Source organism: Geospiza fortis, unplaced genomic scaffold (assembly GCF_000277835.1).
Source record: "Geospiza fortis unplaced genomic scaffold, GeoFor_1.0 scaffold2, whole genome shotgun sequence".
Classification (NCBI taxonomy): domain Eukaryota; kingdom Metazoa; phylum Chordata; class Aves; order Passeriformes; family Thraupidae; genus Geospiza; species Geospiza fortis.
In genome coordinates, this window is record NW_005054366.1 from 288054 (window position 1) to 300760 (window position 12707).

The 12707-nt window shown below is 41.7% G+C and overlaps 1 protein-coding gene across 2 annotated transcripts in view; it reads right to left on the minus strand.

Annotated features, from left to right (window-relative positions):
• The window catches only part of IGF1R (insulin like growth factor 1 receptor), a 170488-nt gene that overhangs the window by 127132 nt on the left and 30649 nt on the right, over window positions 1-12707 (minus strand). The window lies entirely within an intron of this gene.

Genomic DNA, 12707 nt, shown 5'->3' on the forward strand with positions numbered 1-12707 from the left:
TGCCAGGGACAGAAAGTTGATATGCACAAAAATCCTTCCTATAAATTGGAGGATGCTTTATTTTATCCATATTGCCTTAGGATGGAGAGGGATGCATTCACAGAGAAACACCCAGCACTCATTTGGAAGCCCTGGTTTGCAAACCCATTTTGGCAGAATGTCCAAAGAGTAAGAATTTGAGATTCTTCCCTAATTAAAGTTCAGTTGATGAGGACAGGCCTCTAAAACACACCCCAGTCTAAGCTTTACCTGAAGCTGCTGATACCTGCATCACTGTGTCTCAAGCTAGCAAAGAGTTTCTCCACCCAAGGCACAGCCCAGAATAACAGAAATAAAAGATGTAAGAAATCAAGCAGCCCTCTATACTCCATGCTACAAAGCAAACCATCTGGCCCAGAATATTTTTCTCTACAATTACTATTTTCTTGCCTAGTCCTACACAATAGATAGTGAGGAAACAGACTAAAGCACGTCAAGAGAAGCCTTCCAAAGGAAATGCACTTAGAACAGACCCTCAGGAATACTTTCCTCACCTGGAGACAAGACTGCTACAGATGTAAGAGTCATTCAAGTACAGATAATGATTTATCTGGAAGTCGTTTTGAGAAGCAATTCCCTTGTATAATTAAGGCAGCTTGGCTCAGGGAGCAGGGAGGCAAAGGCAAACAAACAAGTTTGCAATCAGAATGTAACTTGTATCCATGTTTGTGCTCAGAAGAGAAGGGCTTGCTAAACCAGAGTTCCTGGTCCCTGTTTAACTGGTTCATCACTTGCCCCTGGCTGTCCCTTCAGCTCTCACATCTGCAGCAGCACAAACACCGTGTTTTTATTATTTCTGCTAATCTTATTTTCCATGTATTACATACAACACTAAGTGTTTATTACCCCAGCATGTGGGCAGGTTAAACCACACCTGCTTCACAAGAATGGAAAAAGAAATTACTAGTGCAACAAAGCACTTAACAAGTAAATTAAAAGAGAGTTGAATACCTCCTTCACCTAATTCTACTCAGGAACACATTACTATAATCACATTTCTAGACTCTTCCTCTGTTGGTATTTCAGTTACTACACTTCAGCTATCATATCCTAGAAAGTTTCTGTTTCCAGACTGTCTTTCCAACAGTACAATGACAAAATCAACCTTCTGTACCTGCAGCTCCAGGTAATACAGCTCAAGGTCCCTCCCCAGAGACTCCAAATGCTCCATGGAAATGGTTCAAGCTACCCAAGAGATCCCCTCCCACTGCTGGGAGTGCAGCCTCCCACAGCAGCAGCGTTTCACTAGATAGTCACTGAGAACCAAAAAAACCCACCAAAATAAACTTCAGAGCACAGAAAGCTGAACCTTCATGTAAACCGATGCCAGAAAGCAAAATGACCAAAGACCTTACAGCTTCCAAACTAAGGGACAAACATATTCCCAAATATATTCCAGCTCTCTTGCAATTAATTTTTCATCTACAAGACACACCCACTCAACCCACACAAAGCAAAACAAGGCCAGCACAAACCCTATAAATTTAATCAAGGAAGGAAGAGTAAGCATGAGATGTTTATTTCTATTTTTAAATACTTGGGAGGTGCCCCAATACTCCCTGCCTAGATAGATAACTAAGTAGGTGCTCCAGAACTGTGAGATCCAGTGCACGATCTGGCACGAGCAGGCACATCCAAGCAGCAAAACATGAGAGAAGCTCAAAAGGCGATTAAGAAAGCTATTAAGAAAGGCTTTTGAAATAATTGTTTCCTCTAAGCCAGGACAGACACTAACTCAGGGTGTTGCTGCAGAGAAGAAAAAAATACATATATATATATACATATATATGTCTGTATTCAAGCACACCAAAATGCTCTAAGCAGACTATGGTTTATAAAGAACAAGACGGTCTCCTCCTTGTTCCCACAGTTCGTTTCTGCCTCAAGCAAAGTTGGTTGCCACTCTGGTTGCTCTCTCCCTCACCCAAATGGTTTGCATAGCAGATATGCTGAACAATCAAGTTTGAACCAGGCCCTAATCCTGCTGACTTTTCTCGCAAAACTGCTGGAAAGGAATTCCTCCTGGCAGCTGCAGTGCCTCTGCTCATTAGTTTACCAAGCAGCAGCAGAATGAACTGGACAGGCACATCATTTCTGTGCTGCTGCAGAGAACAGAGATAAGGGCCAGGCAGGCAACGGGAAGGCTCCCAGTTTCCCAAACACATATTGGGAAGGAGAAGAGAAAAGCAGAGGTTTGAGAAGAAAGATAGCTTGCAAGAACCCAGGCAAGTTACTGCCACACATGCTGCTGTTGTGGGAACCTCCTTTCCCTTTGCTGTAAGATTTGGGGGTGAGATCTCATCCTTATAGGGTTTTTTAAACTCCTTTAGGGCATTGTGTTTAACCAGGCATGGCACAGTTATCTGCACCAATTCCAGTGTCTCCTGGATACTAGAAGAATGAGTAGGATAACATTGGAAAATAGCTGTCCACTTGCTCATGACATTCTTTGTCCGGGCAGCACCCTCACATACAGGTCAGATCATGCAGCCCACTCAGCATGCACAGAAAAGCAAATGTTTTTGCTTCTTGCTATGCAATTTCCTTGAAGTAACCCCACTACAGCACACTTAATGTAAACAGAGCTTTGCACCATTTATGGTAACAGGTGAGCCCTGTGTTGTTGAACAACATTTCCTCCTCCTCCCTCATCCCAGGCCAGCTACCATTTCAATAAATATTTAATAGGTAGACAAGAAAACCAAGAAAGCTTCACAGCTTGAAGTTTTCAGGTACTACACACATAATGTTGAATTTATCTACTGGAAAGCATGTGGACACTGTATCCAGAATCCAGAGCATGAACAGCACAGGACAGGTACAGCACATTGATCTGAGTACCATTAACACGGTGCCATGATTAAAACAGCAATGGTGGTTCACAGAGCAAAATTTCCTTTTAGACCAGGCAAGAAGCTGGAGCTGGGACCTGTGATCACCACAGACTTCAGGGGCCTCCCACTGTCACCAGGGTCATGCTGAAAAATTTCCAGTGCATTCTCCACTCCAAAAATGCCCTCTCACTCACTCATACCTTTTCTCCTAAAAAGATCATCTGACAGGTGCAGATAACTCTAACCATTCAAAGCAGCATCCTAAGGATAGAAAATAATAAAATTTTTGCCTAGCAAGACTGATTTTTTTCATCTGTAAGATGAATTCCAATTACTTATATTCTCCTGTAAACCACTTGATCCTAAAGCAGCCCTTGAATTTAAGATCTCTCTACAGCTGGTTTGCTGGAAGCGGGATTTGTTTTCCCTGACACCACTCTCTTCATCTCCTGGTGCAAGGTATTACTGATTATTTTAATTTCTTTTCTACAGAAGAGAAATGGATGCACACAGGCAAACAACTGCAGTGAGCAGAAGAGGAAGAAGGCTTCATCTCTGAATTAGAGATTTGCATACTGGTTTTATCTGTAACACCCACTGCAGTACTTTATCCCAGACTCTCAGATCACAAAAGACAGAGCAGACAGTGACTCACTGCAATTTCGGTTCTGCATGTAGCACTTCACGTGGACCAGTCAATTCTGATTCTGCCAAACAGCCTTCACAGGCACTCAAAGTAAACCAGCTTCTCTAAGAAAGAGTTCCTATTCATGTGCTGCCTTCATGAGGAAAGCTCCAGAGATGGAAGGGAATTTAGTCAATGTTTCCCCTTTGTGCTGTAATGATTTAAGATTCAATTAATACAACACAGGGAGGCACTAATTCCGAAACACCTGCCTTCGTGGTAACTGGATTAAGACCTCCAAACTTGCTGCACTCCTTCCAGTGCCAGCCTGCCAAATGACAGCAGTTGTCAATATCGACCAACTGGAGGCTGGGTTTTCCTCTAAATCCTAGAGCACTCTTTAAAGAGGATTCCCTACAAAATGGGAAGGGAAAAAAATAGAAGAAACACCCCACTTGACAGCTCTGAATTTGTTCAGCCAGAAGTCACAGCTCCTCCCCTGCACGCTTTGAAGGCTGGAGACTGGAAACGCTCCTATCAGATCCTTTCAAATCCCTCCAAGGGAAGAGATAAAACCAAATAAAGGGATAGGGCATCCTCAGAGACAGAGCTACTCCCTCGCTGATCAACGTACTCCAGGCTCTAGAGAGAACAGCTTCAAGAAAGACTTTGGGGCAAGAGGCTGGCAGGGAGGGGAAGAGCAGAGCAGCTGGTTGCATTGGGAGAAGAGCCAACAGGTTTGGGGCTTAGAGCAGGGTTTTTCTCCTCTCCTTGTCCCCTTCAAAACAGGGGTTTCTTTGGATTAGTTTGGGTAGCATGAAAACAAAGTGCCTCAGAATTAAGACCATGCTTGTTTGAAATCTAAGGAGAAACTTTCGAGGCCGGTGTGCCAGCCCAGTAATTAACAAAGTGAAACACTTTTCTTACCTTTTCAACCCCACAGAAACTATTTCAACCACACAAGAAGGAGCTGAATTTTATTTTTTTTCTTCCTTTACACCCCTTCATCACCCTGACCTATTGGAACCACACTTGAAAGCTCGATCAGAGCATTCAGTGATACATAACTTCCATTTTAGTGAAACAATCCATCTGCTCCATGTGACTCAGAGCCTGCTTTAAGAATGCAATACTGTTTAGGCCAACGGTTGCACCGCACAAAGTGTTTTGTTCACATGCATTCCTTTGGGATGACAGAGCCTATCCACGGCCCTAACGGTTGGGGCCTGTGGTTTTTTTTCCCTCATCCGCTGAATGCTGCAGTGACTAAGCTGACAAAAATTCCTAGCCAATTATAAACCCACTTAAAGAGACAGGCAACCCCCCCTGCAACCTTCCCTCGCTATCCTATACGGGAAGTTTCTATACATAGAAAAACATCTCCTCCTCCCAAGGCCTGCACTGATATAAAAGACTTTCTCTGCGCGCCCAACACTTCAAACATGCTTCCTAAATGGCATCATTTCCCAAAACCATAACCTTTAATCATCCATCTATACCCCTTGCACATCAACTGGAAAAAATAATTTAAAAAAACAAATTAAGACAAATTGACCCCATAACTGAAAAGTTAGAGAAGCCATTAATGGGGGAAAGATGAGCCTGGACAGCCATGGAGCAGTGTGCATTAAGGGGGGAACAGTTAAGTGCCTATAAACCCAATATGTTACAACCAGGAAAAAGCACATCAGGAGGGTCACACTTGGTGTACAAAGTAGAAGTTTGATCCACCTCAGAGCATAAGTTGAACTTTAACTAGCAACAACTGAAATCTTTCGAGTTGCCCCTCAAATCCTTCTCAGCAACCAAATTCCAAAAAAAACCACCAGCCTTTCCCAAGAGTCATGTGCTGAACTCATTCTCGCCTACACTGTCAAGGGCTACACAAAGACATTCAATAATTAGCCTGGGCATACGGAATCGTGCTTTGGGCAGGTAACTACACGCTCACTTTGCCCAGCAAGAAACAGTAAACAAAAAAATATGGAGAGAATGGCACATGGTTTCCAGCTTTAAAAAGCCAAGCTCTGGGGCAACTCAGACTCTCTCCATTTTATGGTGGGCAAACTCGTGGCTAAATCATTTTTAGCGCTCGCCTGATAGCACATGCACATTCCATTCCCAACGCTCAAAAGGAGGGGGAGGAAGAGACAGTCGACAACTGAACCAGGCTGAGTTCACCTCAGAAGAAAAAGGCAATTCAACAATCTCTATTAACATATCATTATCCAAGCATCTTTTTATTAGAAGTTAATTCTCATAGACAGACTGAAGAAGGAAATCCCACTATTAGTGGGGAAACAAGGCTAAACAAAGGCTTCTTCAGGACTGTTAAACACTGAAAAACTTGTTTGCCACATAAAAACAATTTATGAAAACGCTTAAGGACACTTAATTCCTACATTCATGTATGTTTGGGAAGGAAAAATAGGAAAGTGGCTCCTATGCAAAATTTTTAGAGAACATGATTCCTATCCAGGATTGAGCCTAAGTTTCCCTTTCCTTCAGTCCATTTCAAATTTTAATTGCAGATCAGCCATCACAAAATATTATTTCTTTACATTCCATGAAAATGGGACAACTGGACAGGTGGAGGACAGATCACTTATGGGCCTTCCACCAAGAAAAGAAGACTTCAGCTCAAGTTCACCCCTTGTCTGGCATCTACACAAGCATTACCTGCCAAAACTGAAATCCCTAGGAAAACTCACAACCCACTCCAGCCTGGATTCATTGCATGGAGAAGAGCCACAGAGAACTGCAGAAAATGCTAAGCCAGGCTGAGTTTGCCTTGTCCCTGTGACATCTGCAAGAACACCGCAAAAACACAACTTTCTTTTAGTTTTACACTTGACATTTCCCTGACATTTTCCCTATAACACTGCTAGCTGTTGCCAGCTCCCAGTTGTTTTGCAAATGCATCATAAAATTAAAGCCTTACATTACATCTAATTAGCTATCCAATACAATTGTCTATTCTATTAACAAACATTTGTCTAATATATATCAATGGGGCCTGGAAATCCACGTTAATGAAAGATTTGGTTCAAGTTTAGTTTTGTATTTAATTGCATAGATTTAATGTGGCACTGCTGCACAGGGAAATAAACCAAAAAATTCTCTAAACAGGGCATCACTCTCAGTCTGCTCCAGGATGAAAACACCATGAAGAACAGCAAAGTGCTGCAAGTAAAACCATAAGCATTCTATTTCCAACCCTAGCTAGCACCAGATTATTAAATTTCTGAAACATCACTGTCACATCAGTGACACACAGTACCTCTAAAAGTAAATTTAGGATGCGACTGAAGTTTTAAAGCACTTCCTTTTATCCTTCTTATTTTAAGTTCAAAATAAATAAACATCATCTTAGAAATCCTCACTGAATGTGACTGCAGCCATCATTTCCCTCTCCCCCTCTGCTCCACAGCCTCAGGCCCCTTGGACTGCAGTCATTCCCTTCTCCATGAGCTTCCACAGAACCTGAGGTTAGACCAGGACTTCTTTTCAAGCACTCCCCATTAGAAGGTTGTCAGGCACAAAGTGAACAACCTGGTGATGCTTTTGTATCCTCCTGTAAGGAAGAACTGGCACTCTTTTCTGCCCCAGCCTTTACCACACAGCATCCGAGAAACTCAACTGAGGAATGAACACACACAGAACCCAGAAAACCAAGGAATTACTATTTCCTATCAGTGACCTCCCAACTGCACTTCTACAGGGCTTTTTTCTGACAGTGAAACAGTTTCTTGGCACAAGACAATTCAAGTAAATCCATTAGAATGGTCTGTGTGTAAAACAGTATGTTCTACTCAGAGTAACTGTGTACCTATAATCACCCCACCACCAAAATGAATTGTTTGTACTACTCAGAGTAACTGTGCACATACATTTAATCACCCCACCACCAAAATGAATTGTAGTGCCACAGAAATATGGCCTCATTTACTGTCTCATTCTACAGCACATGGATTACCCATTCCCATCATCTCAAACAACACAAAGAAAAATAAATTTCTCCAATAGCATGGATGGCCACTTAAATGCAGCTGCACATCACCTGGTGACCATAAACACACTTCTGGACTGACAAAGACAAACAAGTTGAAACAAGCGTAAAATGTGATGTCTTCAGTAGATCAATGTGTGTGTGTGTGTGTGTAAATGTGAGTAGAAAAGACACAGCGTATTTCCAAAAACTTCAAACTTTTTTCATTCTTTATTCCAAAATGTGGAAGAGAGTTCTAAATCTCTTCAAAGTGTTTTTTAAAGTTACTTTCTCTTTTTTCTTTTTTTTTTTTTTTTTTTTTTTGGAACACGTAGCAAAGCGCTGGACTGAGCTCACTGCATCATCTTTTCATACTGGAAAATGAAACTCCCAAATTTAAAGACCTCTCAAAACAAACAGTCCTCTACAAATCCTTGTGCCAAAAGAAACTAGGAAGCCACGATGAGCACTTAACATTATCACATAGTTTTAGGTGGCTAGTGCAGGCTGCAAGATTCTTGCCAGGTTATGCCATTTTATAATAGAACAAAGAAAAATGGCAAGTATACATTTGTTTAATTTTAGCCCTATTCTCAGAATATAAACCACTGCTACAGTAATTAACTGCAGATTGGCCTAAACTGCTCTGCGGCCATTCCAGCTTACTAATTAAATATGCTCTCACAGCCATAATAAAAATTCTGGGAAACCTCTGGCTGGAGAGCAAACTTCTCAGGAGGGGAGCAAAAGTCAGCAAAAAACTTCATTCAGAAGGAAAACACTAACAAATTTTTTTTAACGTACTCCAGATTTTTCCAACTCGGTGACACCAACTGTGCCTTTTACAATTATTATCTTTTTTGTCTGTTTATTCCTTTCAGAAGATGTTTATTTGCTGGAGAGTTTGCATACCAACCAAATACAGCCAACAAACAACCTGTCCATTCAAAATACGGTCAGGTTTATATGACACCTATTTTTTTTTAAACCAACAAACGTAGGATGAGTGTTACATAGACCAGCACTTAGCACCACACCACATCTAATTTGCTTGCTGAAAGAGTAAAACTTAAAAGCATGTTGTCCTCTGCTGACATATACAATATCTACTATATTTCAGTGTTTAAGGGGAAAAAAAAAGCCACAGCAAACGGAAAAAAAAAAAGCATGCAAACATAATTTTAAGAAAAATAAGAGTAATTTGATTAATCATCTCTGGCTCCCAACTTCTTCCCCTCTCTTGCTGCCTACACAGTTCATGTATGTTCACTATTTCTAAAGGACAGAGAAATACAGTGAATACTCCTCAGATAGGAGAAGACAAGGAGAGAAAGGAGGGGGGAAAAAAGTGCAGCACATGTTTTTCAGCACTACTCTGCTGAATCAACAGGGAGCAGATTCCCAGCTGGTGCACACTGTAAGCACTGCACAAGTCAATGGAGCCATGTCAAACGACACCACTCAACTGCATTATCTTCTGAGCTCCGTGTAAACAAACAGGAGCAGATTCCGAATATTTGTGAGAATACATCATGTTACTGTCTCCATATGTTTAAACATTTTAGTAGAAGGCACATATGGACCACTCTTCCCACTCACTGTCATTCTCTCCCTCCTGCTCCTCATACACTGTATCTTCTCGGGCCATTGTCAAACTAATTCAAAAATGAATAAGGATACATTTTCATTAAAAACATTTTGTGCTTAGCTGCCATCTGCTTCATCGGCCTCCAAATCCTCACATGCCTTTTCCGTGGTCCTCAGTTTCACACACTCAGAAGCTCAAAGTTTTCTCCCGTTGTATTGTGCAGTGAGGTCTACATGAGCTATTGTTTCATGTCAAATTCACCTCTTGAACCAAGTGCTTAATGCCTACAGCCCTCATCCATGTCCTCTCTACAATGCTAGCTTACACGTGCTTTTTTTAATTCCTAAACCCTAATCTTAAAGCTCCCACACACACTTTAGATACTCCCTGTCACTGTTTTTATGGGAAGCATGGCTATTCCACCCCCTTTGGGAAATATGGGAGCTCTAATTTGGTCTCTCACAAGGGGGGGACCCAGACAGTGCTCTCATCCTGACTCACAGAAGCAGCAGCTGATGCCAACACCCCTTTCCTCACAGAGGTAACAGCCCATCTCCCCCATAACCACACCAACTGTCTTTTCGGAGTAGGCAAAGTTTCAGCAAGAATTTGACACTGAGCACCTCCAGCTTAACAGGGGGAAAGAAGACAAATAATTAAGATGGGGGGAAAACCCATCAAGGCACCATAGGTCTTATATACAGATCACTGCTAGTTTTGCTATTACTTTCCCAAATAGTTTGCCCAGTTCATTTCTTACAGCCCAAGCAACAGCAAAAGTGTCTTAGGAAGCATTAGTTGGACTTGGTTGAAAAAGAACACAAAGGTTATGGTAGACAAGGGATCCTGAACTTCCAGGCAGGCTTTTAAGGGTGTAATTTTCATTTGGTTTCTGCAGGCTTGGAAAGGCCTAGTGACTAAGGCAGCAGACCTCAAAAGTTAATCATCAGCAAGAGGAATACAGAAAACAACCAAAGTTTTCTTTACAGCAGACCACTGGACTGGCAGAGCTAGTGTGTCATCAGACACAAGTCTTGCAAGGGGTACAGCAGGAACAGTTTTTCTGGTTCTCACATCAGTTGCTGAGTGAGATGCAGGCAGCTTCCATAAACCTTTCCAGCAGTCACAACTGCCAGAAAAAAAAGAAAAACATAAAAGGCCATAGTCTCATTTGTATGTCTGGACACTCAGATTTTATCTTTTCCATCTTTACCTGTGCCCCAAAGCACTGGTGCAAACAAACAACTTCAGTACTCTCCTTTTATCTTCAGGGATTCTTCTATGTGGCCTTGCAACCCCAGTGAGGCACAGCTGGCATTTAATACACCAACATAAAAGTAGGTGCAAGTCAGAGAGGAGAGAGCCTGCCAAGCCCAACACAACATGCTGCAGCTCCAAAGAGAGCAAACTAGTACTGCTGCTGCCTTGGGGCACTCGAAGGTAAAGGAATGTACACTACACAGAAACCAGGGCAACCAAACTGGCAGCAGAGCTGCTGACGCTTTACACTGAGCCTTAAAAATACCCAGAAAAATTTAGAAGTTACAGTTCCTTTGTAGCTTGCTCTTTTATAGTAGTGTCCATGGATTATTCCAAGTCAGACAGAGCATATCCTTCCCTCCCTCCTCCCTCAGTATTGTTCCTGCACAAGTTATATTGAAGGAAGCACAAGCTTCTTCCTTTGTTTGTGGGCAAGAAAAAGAAGGAAAAAAACAACTTCCACTCAACGGCAAAACTAAACAGAAGCCAGGCTACTTAAAGTACCAACTGTTCCCACACAACATTTACCCACCAACTTCAGATCTTTCAGCGTAAAACCTAAACAAGGACAAGAGAGATTTAATACACACTCCCCCACAAAGCCAGAGCAAAGAAAAATAAAAAGGCACAAAGGAACCCTGAATGATAGAGAGCATTTTCAGCTTGACATTACTGTGACGCACAAGGAGAATGTCAGGGTTAAATTAGATACTGCACTAGAAAAATATTCCCTGGAAAATAACATAGGTGTCGTATCTCGACCGGTAGGAAAATGCCAGCTGAAGCACTCAGTAACTGAAAAGTCCTTCTTTCTGTGCTTTTTCATGTCTTGTGTGATTCTGTACTGCAAGAGTCCTCTCCTGATCAGGAGTTCATTGCCAAAGTGCCCGAGCAATCTAGCAGGGGAGACAAAAAGCTTCCTTTGGAACAACTGCACTTTTATACCTCCCTTGTTTTTCTTCAGAGCAGGAGTACTTTGGGGTTGTTTTCTTTTTACATGAATAGCCCACAAATGTAAAGTCATATTCCTTCAAGTCTCTGGCTTATCACAACAAACAGATTAGAAGAGGTCCAAATTTCTCACTCTGCTTATTGATTAGAACTTGATAATTTCTTTATATGCTGTACATCCTAAGATACTCTAAACCAAATTGTTTTTCCACACTGTAATGCTCTTAACGAGCCTTTCAAGGCTCTTTTCCAATACTTGTTTTCTTCTTCACAATCTCCCATGAAAGGAGATGAAAGCATATATGGAAAAAACCCCATTACCTACACCCTTGCCTTCAAAGTCCTGCTATCACAGTCTAACTATGACCTCATTTTATTTAAACAAGTTTCTTCTCATGTCTATTTGGGATTCAAATTATTTTAACAGTCACTCAGATGCCAAAAAAAGTTTTTTTGCACGTTGCTTTAGTCTACTCCAAATAGACAAAGCACTCAACAGAAAGCAAGTAAGTCATTATATCTCATTAAATACACTCTCGTTACATCCATTCAAACCACCGAGGGCAACAAGGTTGCACAGGAGTCACCTTGGTCACCCTCCGCAGACAACAGAGTTACACTCTGTTAATGAAGACATACATTTGACCTGCAGGACTCACAGAAACACTCCCTTCACCCTGGGCAAAGCACAAAGTCTCCCAGTAACAGGCTGAGGGGGTTTCTTTGCTTTGTTTAAAATAACTTTATTTCCTGTAAGTATTGATAAAAGCACATACTCCAAATGCCTTTTTGCAGAGGTATTTTTGGCATGTGTTGACTGAAACTGCCCCACGAGCTACTTTAATTGCAGTTCTAATTGAACAGGAGGACTCCACAAGCAACTGACAAGCCACTTCAGAAAAACACAACATCCCCAGATGAAGGTAACCAGAATATAGCCCTGATTTCTCTCACACTGTGGTGTTTCCTATCATTATGGCAGCTTTGGTCAAGACTGCATGAGGAATTTAGGAACTGTTCCTCCCAGTGACGACTTTGTAATTAAGCCCTACTGATACTGCAGGGCTCAGCTTTCGTAAAGTTACAGGATGAACTCAAAAAGCCTGCCATGTAATCATGTTACCTGAGTAAACTATGAGTTTGTTTACTCTATTTTTAAAAAGCGAGAAGAGATCAGGTTTTGTTTTTGCTAATACTTGCTATCAGAAAGACATAAACCTGCCAGATAAGAACACAACAGGCAAGAGTAACTTCACCGGGAGTCAAGATATTCATGGACTCTGACTCCACAGACTGTACTGTGAAAACTAATGTCAGTAAACAAGTCCTTAGGTACAGGATTTACCATTACAGGAATGTCTGGAGGGGCATGCCAAGAGAAGCAAAAAACAAAGTCCAGTTAACAGCTTCAGCACGCACTGC